Source organism: Arvicanthis niloticus, chromosome 2 (genome assembly GCF_011762505.2).
Source record: "Arvicanthis niloticus isolate mArvNil1 chromosome 2, mArvNil1.pat.X, whole genome shotgun sequence".
Taxonomy (NCBI): Eukaryota; Metazoa; Chordata; class Mammalia; order Rodentia; family Muridae; genus Arvicanthis; species Arvicanthis niloticus.
The window spans coordinates 39,041,351-39,056,300 of record NC_047659.1 but is presented as its reverse complement, the minus strand read 5'-3'; the positions used below and the strand labels follow the sequence as shown (position 1 = coordinate 39,056,300).

General features: G+C 35.1%; 1 protein-coding gene and 1 long non-coding RNA gene across 3 annotated transcripts in view; one reads left to right on the top strand and one right to left on the bottom strand.

Annotated features, from left to right (window-relative positions):
* The window catches only part of Kcnh7 (potassium voltage-gated channel subfamily H member 7), a 434,248-nt gene that overhangs the window by 207,399 nt on the left and 211,899 nt on the right, over window positions 1-14,950 (top strand). The gene's annotated exons all lie outside the window — the stretch shown is intronic.
* Window positions 5,953-14,950, bottom strand: part of LOC143441146 (uncharacterized) — a 42,318-nt gene continuing 33,320 nt past the window's right edge. Inside the window, exons 4-5 of the long non-coding RNA XR_013108371.1 lie at window positions 12,999-13,122; window positions 5,953-6,452 (exon numbers count right to left, since the gene is read on the bottom strand). This is a non-coding gene — a long non-coding RNA (uncharacterized LOC143441146). The remainder of the gene's footprint in view (window positions 6,453-12,998; window positions 13,123-14,950) is intronic.

Here is a 14,950-nt window from a genome sequence, read left to right as displayed (position 1 = left end):
AGCTGAGACAGGTTGATCAGTTGAGAGCTACAGTTCAAGACCAGCCTAGGAAACAAACCTTGTCTCAAAAGACAGAAAAACAAGAAAATTAACAAATATCTCCCAAGTTTCACATGCATGCGGAACCCCATTTGTGTGTCACATTTTGTTCATGCATTATCCAAAGTAAATATGCATTCTTAGATAATAACTATTTTATTGTATTATAATATTCTATTTGTCGCCATCATCATTTAGTAGTTGACTCTTATTTTTTGTACATTCCATTTTAAATCATTTCAGGCAAAATTTTCAAATGTACTTTAAGACTAATTGTTTTTAATAAACCAACAGTCAAAGATAATTATTGTATCAAAATGTATGCCCTCTAAAATGACCTTGGATATTTCTTCACAGTGAAATATTATCACTTACTTGCATTTTATCAAATTGAATTGCAGTTGCATGAGCCAGAAGTCTTCAGCATCACAGTATGCTGTGCTCACTGGTCAAAGTAGGCAGGAGTTAGAAATCTGCTAAAATTCTAATTCGTATAATTGACACTGATGTGAGAGATTTTTCACACTTGTTCATAATTTCTCCTGCTTTTATTGATTATTTTTCTCTTTAGCCTTTTTTACACACATTTGAATAAAATACAGGATTTAATTAGTTGATTGAATTAAGTAATTTAAAAGAAGCAGCAGGGAGGCTAGGACGTTATCATGGTTATTAAAGTGCTTGAGTAAACGTGGGGCCATGGGTTCAATTCTCGAAATCCAGGGGGAGACAAGAAGAGCAAGGTATTGTGGTGTGCACCTTTAATCCCCGAACTAAAGATGTGGAAAGAGATGGACCTCTGGGATTCACTAGCCTATGTGAGAGGCCAGAAGGAGACTCTGTGGGGAAAAGAAAGGAAGGAAGAAAGCAAAGGAGGGACATAGGAGGAACAGAGGGAGGGACAGAGAAAGGAAGGCAATGTCACCTAACATTGTCCTCTGGACTCCACATGCACCCACATATGCATGAATACACCTATATACAGATACATTCACATACATAGTGCTAGCAGTAATTATATTGTCTATTTCTGTGCTATATGCACAGGGGTGTGTGTGTGTGTGTGTGTGTGTGTGTGTGTGTGTGTGTGTTTGTACAGATATATCTCTTAGTAGTAGCCCAGAAATATAAAAACAAAAATCTTAAATCCACAGCACAGGTTAATATAGGAAGGGTCAGACTCTGTATTATGCTAGAATCTATCCTGAACAGAGATAAACTTCCTATCACAGCTAAAATGAAGAAAAATACTACATAAAAAAGTTGACAAGACATGCTTTATGCTTTGATAGATTTGACTAGACTTAACCTGTAAAATTAAGGAGACTTTACTGTTAAATCTAGTTCCATGTACACTGAGAAGAAGATATGCATTCACAACCTCGTCAGACTGTAAAAATATTCAGGCTGACTTTTTAAGGGTCTATTTGTATACCACTGAGGGAAAAGTTGGCAAAAGAGAAAGTTCAAGATTTTTAGGTGAAAAAAGCCAACACTGAAAAACAATTTGAACAGCAAATCACATTCTTGTGTATGATGTGCTTCCATCAGACCAGTTCAAGGGAGGCACACACACACACACAGAAAGAGAGAGAGAGAGAGAGAGAGAGAGAGAGAGAGAGAGAGAGAGAGAGAGAGAGTTCTCATTCTTTTTCCAAAGATTTCTACTTATACTTACTCCACGTAGCTGTTTATTGCTAGCCACTGGACCATTATGAATCTGACAACTGCTAAACAAGAACCTTAATCTGATTTAACAGATCTTCTCTGAAATGATTTACCTTGTCATTGCTACAGAGCAGGCTAAATTGGAAAGCAAAATTAATCTGCTTCTCTAAAAGTGAATTCTAGCTTACCGTGCAGTCTGTGGAATAACTCAAAACAGCATTGGCACCTCTCCATGCTCAGCCCAAGAACCTTAGTTGGAATACAGATGTGTGGCAACTTGCATTGAAGTTTATTCCCTTTGGACACATGGGCATAGAAGATGCAATTGTTTACAACTTTTCAGGCTCTTACCCCACAAACCTACTAAAAGGCCCCATCTCTGTGACTCTCATTCCACTTTTATGTGAGATTAGTCTTTTTCTACTTCTTAAGAATGGAAAAGCCAATTGTTCTTGAATAGTCCATGTGACAATTCATAAAACTGATTAGGTTGATATTTATGAGTTTATGGAATAATTAATAAGCATTTAAAGTGTTTTTACTATGTTCTACGATTTTTTAGTGTAGATAACACAGGGTAAGTTTTTAGTACGTAACTCTTTATCTCTGAATGCTATTCCTGAAACCTAGTTTTAAGAAGGGTGTTCTTGCCCTTTCTTTGAGCTTCAGTTCTTATTTTCTTAGTTTTGCCAGTCTACTAGATTTTTCTTTACTATTTTCTTAAGACAACTTCAGCTAAGATCTTAATGTGAAAAAGTGGAGCAAAGAATAGATATGAGGGATTTGGAGAGAGCAAAGTCAAAAGGTCAAAAAGATTTGAGGGGAGGCAAGATGAAGCAGACAGATGCTTGAAGACTATGCTTTCTGTTTCTTACTGGAGTCACTGTGGTCACTCTGTACCTAATGGCATTTCATCTTTTGATTTTCTTTCATTGAGACAGGGTCTCTGTAATCTAGGCGGCTTAGACTTCATTCTGCAATCTAGACTGGCCATGAAATCCTTCTGCCCTGCCATTCTGCCTAGTGCTTCCATCTGCTAAGCACATTTTCATCAAGATAGAAAGTAGCATGGGCTGGAGGGATGGCTTGGTGGTGCAGAGTACTTGGTGCTCTTTCAGAGGACTTGAGTTTATAGTTCCCAGCACCCACACTTGAGTTTATAGTTCACAGCACCCACACTGGGTAGTTCAAAACCACCTGTAACTACAGCTCCCAGAATCCAATGTATTTTTTTCTACTCTCTGTGAGCACACAAATGGAATACACACACACGCACACACACACACGCGCGCACACACACACACACACACACACACACACGCACAAATAAAGCAATTATATCTTTAAAAACTAGAAGTAACATTTTGTGCTTTGTGTGGGGTTTTCAACTGCTATATACACAACTGAGGAAGGAGTTGTCTCCCAGGTAAACTCAACCCCAGAGAGGATAGGAACACTGGGCTGGAACACAGGTGGGAGATCTTGGTTTCAAAGACTTTTCTGTATTTAAAATTGTATAACTGAGTGACTCTTAAAACTGGATTGTTATGTTACATAGCAACTCAGAAGCATTTCCACTTCTGTGCCTATACCTGAGCCTAGGTATTGCAATTTATTTTTTAAAAGCAATTAAAAGGGCATTCAGAGGCAGAATCAGAAATATATAAAATTAAAGATTTCGAAGTACATAAAAAGTGAATAATTCATCTGATGTACTGTGGATATTTACTATAAAATGGACTGATGTATTTTAAATATAAATCAAATGTATCCTAGTATAAACAACAAAATAAGTGTTGTTCAGTATCATCTATTATCTATAATTCAGTGTTTATTCACTACACAGAATATTGTTAATTTTAAAAACTTTTATAAAAAATAATAAATACTATTAAACATGAATTTAGTTTTCTAGATTATACATACATATATACACACACACATTACAATATAGTAATCTGTATCATATATAGTATATACTGGGTAGCTAATGGTGTTGCTTCCTTAAAGAATTTGAGAGATAATCTCTAGTATAAAAGAAAAAAATTGTTCCTAACCTTAAAGTGTGTTTTCTGTGCATGTATTTTCACATCGGTGAAAGAAGTAATACATTTTTTTCTTTCTTGATATTTGAATTATGTAAATTACTTGATGGATTGAGATTTTATTGTTGGTTTTTTAACTATTGTTAATGACAAATAGAACCAAACTGCAAATGGTTTTACATATTTTGTTTCAGATAGAGTACTGAAATAGGTTATTGAGAGATAGTAAATAAATCTGCAAAGTTTAGAACTTAATTTTCACCTAGTAGAAAGAAGGCAGACCAAGGAAGGAGATCAGTTATATATTACATAGATTGTAGAAAAAAAATATGTGATATGGTGGAGACAGAACATTTTCTGAAGGCTGGTAGTTCAATTGGTTCTTAAGTGAAAATGTGTGTAAACATGTTTCTGTAAAAATGTACATCTTTTTTCTGTATTAAAGACAGTGAGAATAACACCTTTACAAAATATTTTGCCCCATTTATTCTAAGTTTAAAATATACAATAGACATAATTTCCATACAGTGAAACTATAATGTTCATGAAAAAAAGAAAACAAAACAATCTTCCCAAACTAAAATGTATCCAAGAAAAAACTGAGAGTATAAAACACCATCCAGGCTCCAACAATGAATGCCTTTTTGTTAAATGAAAATAAGCATTGACACCCATCATGAGCTGTTTTATTAGATTACAATTTATCTTTTATAATATACATCCTGGGATTATAATCTGTTGTATATGTTGTATTGGATCAATGCCTTTAGCCATTTCATTCTTACATTTAAATATACTGACTGAGCAAAATTAAAATAGTATTATCTAGACTCAAAAATCATAGGCATTACAAATAAACAGCACTTGAACTCTATCTGTCTGGTTCTACTAGTCTCCTGAGTGTGATGCTGTTCTAGTCAAACTTTGTCTGGAACTTTCTCTCTATGAAAGATTCCCATGCCACCATGCAGAACATTACAAAAACTGACCGAATTCTCCTCAGTTCAGTATCTTTTTCTAAAGGTTCAGTTGACCCCTTTTTTGCTTGACATTTCTTTGTTTTTTTTCCTTTATCTTCTTATATGTATCCTTCACTGGTGTAAAATTGTTCTATCTGATATCTAATGGTGGTAACAATTCTAAAGAAAATCAGTTCAAAATAGTCGATAGCTAATGTTTGAATAGTTTGGGGAAAGTGGTCAGGCCAAACTTTCTAAAAAGTTTGAACATGGTCAGAACTTTGACTAAAATGCAAGGGTGGTTTCAGAGAAGATCCAGAGAGGAAATAGAAACCCTGGATTTAGACACTCTGTCTGAGCAGAGCATCAAAATATCTCAGCTGCGAGAGTGTTAGACGAAGAAGTTCCAACGGTGTGCTTGGCAAGCTTTGGAGGAAGAGCAAGCTGGTTTTCAGTGTGCAGAAGAATAAAAAAAAAAAAAAAAAAGTAGCCCAAGGCCAGGTGACAGAGTCCTGTGTAGGCTCAGGAAAGTTTGATATTTACCAACTTTATAGGACTCTAACTCTGATGCCAATTTCAAATACTGTTTGGATTTTCTTGCCTACAGCCTCCTTAGATAAATGAATCAAACAGCTCTGCCATCAAGCAATCCTGATGCTTTATACCAGTTGTGCTTGCTTCAGTCAGTGTCTGGCTCTCATTCAGGACAGTGCTGTTGCAAACTTCTTCTTAACCCTCCTATGTATTTGATATGTATCCCTGTCTTTACCCACAGCCCAACTCCTTTGTATGCAATAGTACTTGCAGTCAAAGACTGTTCCATATCATTTCCTGGTCAACACCATATATTAATATTTGATGGCTGTCTCACCATGTTTTGTAATTAAATATTTGACCTAAAAATAAATCATTCTCTCTTCTTTTCTAAAATTTGACATCAACTTACTTGTCATAGAACCTAAATTCAAAACTAGTGTGAACTCTTTGGTCATGAAAAACAAGAACATGAAACAAAGCATGTTTAAACCCTGAAATGAAGTATCTAGACCTACAAGCATATGTAATGCCCCTTCGCACAGTTCTGTGTTTCAAAATTCTTACTTTTGACAAGCTATGGCCTGAGGACAATATTATAACATGCAGATAGCTACAGGGATCATCAAGCATCAAATAAAACACTACTACTTCAAATAATACGTTAAAGAAACTAGTTAAAATAGTTTATTAAAGAATGTGACATTTAGATACAAACTAAATAATGGTTTGGTCATTAAAGGTCATTTGTGCCTTGATTTAGAAGTTTAATCTGAGTGGAATGTTGAATTATCTCTGTTGCTGAAGTGTTGAACTGGAAGTTCAGAGAGAGAGAGAGAGAGAGAGAGAGAGAGAGAGAGAGAGAGAGAGAGAGAGATTTTAACTCTGAAGACAAAACAGAGTCCATGTTTTGAATTTACTTTTAGTGAAACAATTCAGAGCTAAATCTCTGAAACCTCTAATATGCTAAACATAAACCTCTTCCATGGAAAGATGTTCCATGTAGCTGACAGCATTTGTTCTGGCCAGCAGCAGATCATAGGCATTTGTTGGGACATAAGTTCTTACCACCAACTATCCAGCAAAGCAAAATCCCAGGCATCTTTCTTCCAGAGTACTGGGGTGAGCAATGTATGTTTTTCATTTTTTCCTTTCCTCTTGATTAAGTCGTCACAAAATCCTAGAGCACTCGGAGACTGAAAATTACCTTGTGAAGAGAAAAAAAATCTTTTTTTTTTCTTCCTTCCTCTCTTTGAGAGATACTAATACTTATTGGACCGTTCTTTTCTGTTAAGCACAAAATTCATATCACAATTTTCAAAGGACATTTAAGTTACCAATTTCTACTCAATTTGTACTCCAAGTTTTAAAAACAAATGGTTACCAGAGCTATGGGTGTAGCTTAGTGATCTTTGACTAACATACATGAAAACACAGGTTTAATCCCCACCAATGCAAAACAAAAACAAAAAATTGCTGATGTACCTAATATAGTCTGATTTTTCATTTCAGGAAGCATGTGCCCAAGGCTCTTTGCAAATAGAGTTGAAACTCTTCTGAGTCTTAAAATATATTTTCTCTATTGGAAATAGTAATGCTTACTTGAAGAAAACTTTATATTCTTGTTCACTTTACCAAGTTTCTACATATACACTCAGTATAGATTTGACTTTTAAATGTTTACTTATTCACCATTTCTACCTATACTAAATTGTAAAAGTATCTTTTATTTGCCGGATGTAATTGCCATCTCAGAGTCTTACTGCTGAATAAGCGTGCCCTTTCTAGTTCTTTCTGAACTCTGGCTAGATAGTTTGACTTATTTGTTCTGGCCCAAACTTCACTCCAAGCTGACTGATTCAAACTGGCTTTTTTCAGCTTCCAACTGAATTGCTTCAGTTGGCCTCAAACTAACTCTGGCCATCTGTTGTAATCTTCTGTCTACTTCTCATTCTCTAGCTCTTGGGTCTTCACCTACAACCTGCAATCTGTTTCTGTAAAACTGTTCCAGTAAAACTGCCTCTTCTCCCTCTCTGCACTGTGCTCTTAAGTTGCCTCTCTTTCCTGTGTGTCTCTTCCTTCATGAGAGTCTCTCTGACTCATACTATCAAATCTTTTTCTGACTCATCACTTTTCTCTGCCCCTCATTTATAAGTCACTTTCAAACATGGCTGTTTCCTTCTACAAACTAATTTCACTTTTAAAATGTGTATTTATTCCACCCAGATGATTTTAAAGTGTCTGGTGTGTCTGCATTCCAGCACGTTCACACAGACCTAGGTCTTTGGATGTGACCCCTTGCCAGAGTAGCCATACTGCTGGATTAAAATTCCTCTGAACGAAATTATTGAAGCATTTATGGGCTTACACTGATGTGGGTTCTAATTATGTGGACAAAATAAAGGTTTACTAAATTCTAGCTATTTTGCTATTGTCCTGTAAATCTTAAGTACTATTAAACAATGGTATGGTATATTGTCCATTCCAAAATTATGGGTATTACTCAAAAACAGATCTTGTAAATAGAACCTAAGTGAAATTATGATAGTAATTAAGAAGAGTAACAATGAAGACAGAAATATGGACAGTGAATGTGGGCTCATAATGTCTTAGAGGAGAGGCAAGAGTCTATCAGAAACTGACTTAGAACTATTTGTATTATATGCTAGGAGAGTCGCTGGCTGTCTTCTGCTTGTGTTCTGAAAACTTGAGTGATGCTAAAAACAAATAGATGCCAAACCTTGTGCCACACATTGTGCAGGACTCTCTAGCAAGATCCCAGACCTACCCATATCCATCTCCCTGTATTTACTTGATGTTGTTTAACTCAGATAGTATTCTATTTGTCTTTCTCAAAGACACAGTATGAAGAATAAGGTAATCACTGGAATTTAAAAATAACATGTTGTAGAACTGTTGCCCCTAAGCTCGTAGCAGGTGATATTCTGCAGAGATCAGTCCTGGCTGCATTTAACATCTCTGTATGTGATTGATTACGAGCTGGAGAAGGTAGTCATTAAGTTTGCCAAGTACATCACATCATCAGGATAGGTGAGCACTTTGGAAGACAGGATTAGAATTAAAAATGACCTTGACAGTTTGAAAAATGATTACAAGTAAATGAAATTGAGTTCCCTAGAATCAACTCCACAGCAACACACCAAAGAGACCTCCAACTGTACAAATTTAAGTTTAAAATGGATGAGCAAATGCAGAGCTGGTCACTAACTACCTAGAGGGCTCTCAGCTGTACTCTTCACAACACTGTTTCACTGATGAGAAAGCTAGTATAATTCTTTATTGCACAATTAAGCAAAAGAGAGTAATGTATGTTTTATGAAGTATACTTAATATTTCATTAAATATAATGTAAGATTTTGTTACTGTACAAATGGAAATATAAATTAATCATTAACATTTTAAGTTAATATTTAAGTATACAAATTTAAAAAGCTCAGACGCTTGGGGCAGAGCCAAAAACTTAGGATGGATAAAATCTACAAGGGAAGAATGTAAAAAAAAAAAATCTAGGAAATGATAAAACAAGTGAAAATGTGGAAGATAAAAAGCTAGTCACTTTCAAAAATAATGAAGATATAGTATTTTAAGGATAAATATTTTAGTTCCTATATAAAGTTGAAAGTTCCTGAATAGCATAAACTCCAATAATATTCTTCTATGTGGTAGTATCCATCTCAATTGTTAACTTACAGCATTGCCTGGACACAACAGAGAACATTTACAATCCCAGGATCCAGGAAGGATACAGTATTCATATGAGTTGTTCATTTTCCTACATAAAGATATGCTATTTTTTAAAAATAATGTAAATTAAATAAGCTTTCAAAATGAGTGATTACAATGATATTGTTATAGCTATTAGAAAGCCACAACATTCTTTCAAGTCTCTTCTAAAACTGTTTTATAAAATTCTACTATGTTTAATATTTCATACATATAAAGAATTTGTGACATCCTTAATGCTAATAACCACATAAAGCCTCTTTTGTGTGAAACCAAAAAAATCAGTGTGAAATACTTTCTGTGTTCTTTCTAGAACTTTGCTTAGAAAAAGCTTTTATCCCAATCCAAGTAAAGACACAGATTGGCCATGTTCACATTTACAGTACCTTTTGCAGGAGTCCTTAAGATGGTGGCACAGTTCTCCCCAGCATCTAGAAACTCCTTAGAATGAATCTGATCTTTCAATATCAGAACTTTTAAATAAATTAAGGTGAACCATAATTACATATACATCTGTTTAGACATGCTCCTGTGATCTTTTCACCCATTGCATTCCTGTAATAACTAATATTGGCTATTGTTATGGGTAACTCTGAAAGAATTTTATGGTATGCCCATGAATACATGTAATTCTAAGGGCATTTTATGGTGTTTCCATGAATATGAACACCTACAGCTTCCAACACATTCTGCAGCATCCATCTAAGCTTAAGTAATTAATTGAGTTTTTCTCACTTGTGTTCTTAGCTTGCTGCAAAGTCACTTTCCCACAAATTCAGTCCTGGAATAGATTCTGCCTATTCATATACCCAGGCAGATAAACAAAGGGAAGCTGGAGAGTGACTTTCACAGTAACCGGAGGTACTACACACAGAAAATGTTTTTACAAAATCCCTTTAGCATTTCTCTAGATTTTGAAGAGGTCAGCTTGTGTTCATCATGTTGCTTTCAGCTGCCTCTCTGTGTTACAGGAGATTCTGTCTTTTTTACTAGTTCACACTTGGGGAATAAGGAAAGAAAGGGAGCCTAGAAGAAAACAAATGCACATACTTGGAATTCCACACTTATACACAGAAGGTTTCTCCTGGAAATAATGCAACAACAAAGGCTAAATCAAACAATGTTTCCTTAGTTTGCTACATACTTAAAAATACTCTGGTTTCTGGTTTCTGATAGTATACAAGATTTCAATTTTTACAAATTATTTGTAATCAGTAAATTCATATATTTAGGAGGTATAATGTGATGGTTTGATAAATACACAGATTGTGGAATTTCCAAAATCTAACTTTTTTGTTTAAAACCTCATATAGCTATCCTTTTTTTTTTTTTTTTTTTTTTTTTTTTTTGCAGTAAGTACCCTTGGAATTCATTCTTTCAGCAATCTTGGACCACCGAATACATTGTAGTTAAATATACTCACCTTGTTCTTGTCTTTAACTTTGCTGATTTTAAAAGCAGTTCTCTTTTCCTATCCATCCTTCACTTACCACCCAACCTTGGTAACCTCCATCCCACTACTACATGCTATTTGACTTTTGTCCATAGTTATTTCACAATGGGCTTTGAATCTGTCCATCTATGACCAATAGTAGAATCATGCTTTTATTATCAGGCTGAATATTTGAAGTTGGCATTTATTCTAGGCTCTACCCCACAGTTACCTGGCAACAGCCAGGTGTGCCTGACTCACTAAAAAAAGGGGGCTGCTTGTTCATTTTTCTCTCTCTCTTACTCTCTTGATTTTGCTCTCCTGCTCTTGCTCCTTTTCCATCTCCCTCCTCTCTCCCCATTCCCCTCCACCCTCTCTCTCCACATGCTCATGGCCAGACTCTACTCCTCTTGCTCTCACTCTTGCTCTTTCTCCCTTTTCCGTATACTAACCTCTCAACTCCCCTATCCATGTCCTGAATAAACTCTATTCTATACTATACCTTCCTGTGGCTGCTCCCTCAGGAGGAAGGGATACCTCAGCATGGTCCCTCAGAGGCACCTCCTTCCCCGACACCATACGTTGCCTCCACCAACCATATCTCTGGTTTCTATAATTTTATAAAACACAACATTCCAGTGTGTGTGTGTATGTGTGTGTACATTCCAGTGTGTGTGTGTGTGTGTGTGTATTCCAGTGTGTGTGTGTGTGTGCATGCACACATATTTTTTAATCTATTCATTCACTGATGGATGTGGGAGTCCCTATAGGAATCCAGGCTATCAGTGAAAAAAGTCTGCAAAGGGGCAAGATGAAAACTTAGTTCAGTATGACTTAGTTGGCCTGAATCAAACTTTGGGAATGGGATGCCAGCTGGTTTATTGCTAACATAGGTAAATACAGTACAACTTGGAAAAAAGTTTCCTGATGTAATACAATTCTTGATGTACACGAGAAAATTTAACTCAAAGTACATTTCTTCCAAGAAGATGAGATCTAGAGGTAGGCTACCTGTATTACCTTCAGTGCCTTGGAAAGAGTCTGGCTTGGTCTCAATCAACATAGATAGCATAAAGGTCATTTGGCCTATAAGCCAGCTCTGGTTCTGGTTGCAGGAGCCTGAGGGAGATCCTAGTTATACAGATATGCAGATCACCAGGCTAATAAACACCTCCAATTCCCAGCACTCTGAATTGAAAAAGGGGACATACATCCTATCCTTTGAAAGGACAATTCTGAACCTTAACAGTCCTGAATTTAACCTAGTCTTTAGGTACAAGGACCCTAATGATTCCAACAGATGAACACTGAACATGAGATCAACAGATGTTCCCAAATTTTGGCTCTTGGGAATGATGTAGAGTAATGATAAAAGTGCTACATACTGATTTCACTTACATTGGGTAAACACACAGGAAGGGATTAATTCTTTACTATTATAAGGCTGCATTATCACTATCGTCCACAATACTTGAACTTTCATTGTGATCAACTTTTAAAAAATAACTCCTATCATTTTTATAAATACCATTCAAATGTGAAATGGCCCCTCAGTGGGGTACTAATTTGTATTTCTCAGTTGTTTATGACAATAAGCATTTTTTATGTTGAATGTCATTTATCTCTTAGTTTGTGTGATGTGTATGCCTCTTTGTTTCCCATTTGTAAATTATGCTGCTTTTTTTTGCTATAGACTTCTTGGTAGATATTAATGCATTACATAGTTGGCAAATATTTCCACCCATTATAAAGATCTACTCAGTTTATGATCATTGCTTCTATAAAGAGGAAGCAGTTGCTTGATGCATACTGTCTAGTTTTGCTTTGATTATATATGTTTTATAGAGCATAAGCAAGAAATTATTGCTCAAACCAATGTTATCTAACGTTATTCTGATTTTTTTCTAGCTATTTTATATTCAGTTACTAAATTTGGTATTTAACACACTTTAAGTTATATTTTGAATATATAAAAGAATTCAAGTACAACTGAATTCTTCAGTATGCACATACAGTGTTCCCAACAGTAGCTATTGAAAGAATTCTCTGTGATGTATTCTTGGAATCTTTGTTAAAGATTAATTGAGTGCAGGTGTAAGGGTTTATTTCTGGGCTTTTTGCCTTATTTCATTCATCTATGAATCTTCTTTTATGCCAATATCATGCTGTTTTGATTGAAATAGTTTTGTAATATATTTGAATGCCAGAACAAATAATAGCCTCATCCATTTTCTGCTGAGAATTAATTCTGGCTGTTTGTAGTACTTTGATGCTTCTTATGAGATTCAGAGACTTCTTCTGTCCTGTGAAAATTGATACTTAAATTCTAAAAGAAAAACTATTAAATCAATGCCTTATTTTGGTGATGCCTACATAATGATCATATCAATCTTTACACTTTATGAGCACTGAATATCTTTTTCATTCATTTGCTGTCTTCAATGTTTAACAATGTGGCAAATTTTTTAGTATACATACCTTTTATTGACATAATTAAATTTACTCCTCAGCACTTTCATAGTATAAAGAATGGCTACTAATACAGTTTTCAAATAGAATTAATTTATGAGTTCTAACCTTTTGATGATGTATTCAAGGTTTTCTATATATAAGGTCATGCATGCTGTTGACAAATTAAGACATTTCACATCTTCATTTTCTGTTTGGATCAATGTTTTCCAATGGCTTTGGCTCAGACTTCCTGTACATAGTGTGAAAAGAGATAAAAGCAAGCATACATGTGTTCCAATTTTTAAACATGTTTTAATTTTTTGGATTATGCTTTAATTACAAGATTTCACCCTTCACTTTCATCCCTCTAACCGCTCCCCCATATACCCTTCTACATCCTCTTTCAAGTTCATAGCCCCTAAAATTTGAAGGAAATCTTTCATATTTTTACCACTGTATATGATGTAACTTATAAATTTTAGTGTCCTGAAGAACACTACTTCAGTAATCTTTTTGCTTAAATTTTTTTATCATTTGGCATCTTTTGTGAAGAGCATATGGTTTCTGGTCTTTATTATGTGATAAGTCAAATTTATTTATTTGCAAATGTTTGGCCACCCTTACACCCCTAAAATTGTTTCTACTTGATGATAGTAAAAGATCCATTTGATTTACTGTTAAATGGATTTTATGTCAGTATTATACTTTTGTTATGTTGAGAATCTGTGTCCATATTCACAATGTATATTGTCCTGTAGATTTATTGTAGTACCACACACTGATACTGTAATCAGAGCTTCATATGTGTTTTGGTTTCATAAAATCAATTTAGAGATATTTTCTTGTCCTGAAATTTTCAAAATATTAATTTGGACTAATTGTAATTTTTTTGGCTTAACAATAATTTAAAGCCTTCCTACTCCAAGAAAAAAATGATTTCATTGTACAAAGAGATATAAGGAGAGACTATGAGATGAATACAGGGAAGGAAGAAGGAAGAGAGAAAAAGGGAAGAAAGAAATGAAGAAGGGGGAGAGAAAAGGTACAGAGAGATTAAACTCCGAAGATCTGAATACTATGGTGAGTGGGTGATAACGATGTGCCCTTGCTAATTCCTCAAAGGCTCAACAAATCATGAATTAAAATTGGAATGTCAAAAACATAACTGTTTTTTTTTTTAACCAGAAGAAACTGTTACCTGGTAAAGACAAGACCTAGTGTCTTGGTCACAAGTGTAGTGCAAGATGGAATCCTCACACAGTGAGGTTCCTGGTGCCATTGTGCTCCTGCATCCCTTACAATCACATGTAAGACTAGAAAGATAGTACTTAAGGATGTGCAACATCTGAATGAGAGTCTGTGACAGCCCAGTGCCTGTGCTGAAAGCTGTTGAGTCGATGAACAAATTATTCTGTGTCAATGATTATTTGATCCAACAATGCCACTTGTTTATGAAACTGAATCTTTGATAAGTATTTTCAGAAATGAAAAGTGTAAAGGGAGCAACTTCATATACCCTTGTTTGCATTTACACACACACACACAAACACATAATCACAGACGCACACATGTTTATATCTGAACTAAAAACTTTTGTTTGAAATTTAGGGAATGGGGAAAGTGTTCAGGGGAGAAGGCAGTGGAGATGGGAAGGTTTTACTGTCACATAAGAGAAGCAGTAATTTCTGTCTTATCTGAATTATTCATTCTTAAATTTCCAAAGAGTAATACTAAAGATGTATTTTAAATGATTATAGATGGGACTGGAGAGATGGCTTAGAAGTTAAGAATACCTGCTGCTTTTGAAAAGAACTCAGGCTCAGTTAATAACCCCTTGTGGTAACTCACAACCATCTGTAACTCCAGTATTAGGGATCCAACACTGTTTTCTAGACTCCCTGGATACCACAGATACATTGGTGTACATACATACAAGTTCATGCAAAGTACTCATAAACATAAAATAAAAATAAATACATCTTTTTAATATTCAATTGCATATGATAGTGTCCCTGAAAGATGGGTTACTGAGAAAAAAAGACTTGCTGTACAAGACTTTTCAATCTATTTCAATCCCC